General features: G+C 31.3%; 1 long non-coding RNA gene across 1 annotated transcript in view; it reads left to right on the forward strand.

Moving 5' to 3' along the window:
* The first annotated feature begins 246 nt into the window (after nt 1-246).
* The window catches only part of LOC128247353 (uncharacterized), a 60018-nt gene continuing 59746 nt past the window's right edge, over nt 247-518 (forward strand). Inside the window, exon 1 of the long non-coding RNA XR_008263748.1 lies at nt 247-269. This is a non-coding gene — a long non-coding RNA (uncharacterized LOC128247353). The remainder of the gene's footprint in view (nt 270-518) is intronic.

The following is a 518-nucleotide window of genomic DNA, read 5'->3' on the forward strand; positions in this document are numbered from 1 at the left end:
ATATATATATAGATAGATAGATAGATAGATAGATAGATAAATAGATAGATAGATAGATACATACATACATACATACATACATAGAGAGGGAGAGAGAAAGAAAGAAAGAAAGAAAGAAAGAAAGAACGAAAGAAAGAAATAGTGAGAGAAATATATAGTGATAGACAGACAGACAGACAGACAGACAGATAGATAGATTTACATGTACATAATGTGTATAAGTGCCTTAGTCAATGATAATTTCAGAGTAGAAAAGACAAGCGGGCAAGGTGAGTAGATTCTTGGCCTACGTGTCAAGAGTTCTTACTTTTGTTATGGCTTTTACCTAACTTTGTGTATTTGAGATTTGATATATATGTGTGTGTACATGTATGTATGTATGTATGTAAGTATGTATGTATATTAGTCCCTGCATTTGTGCGGAATTAGTATTGTTGGTAATTCTATGACACTGCATGCCAATTTTTTTTCACGTCCAAAGAGTTTTTTTTTTACGTTTAAAATGTAAAAATATGGGG

The sequence above is a fragment of the Octopus bimaculoides genome, chromosome 3 (genome assembly GCF_001194135.2).
Source record: "Octopus bimaculoides isolate UCB-OBI-ISO-001 chromosome 3, ASM119413v2, whole genome shotgun sequence".
Taxonomy (NCBI): Eukaryota; Metazoa; Mollusca; class Cephalopoda; order Octopoda; family Octopodidae; genus Octopus; species Octopus bimaculoides.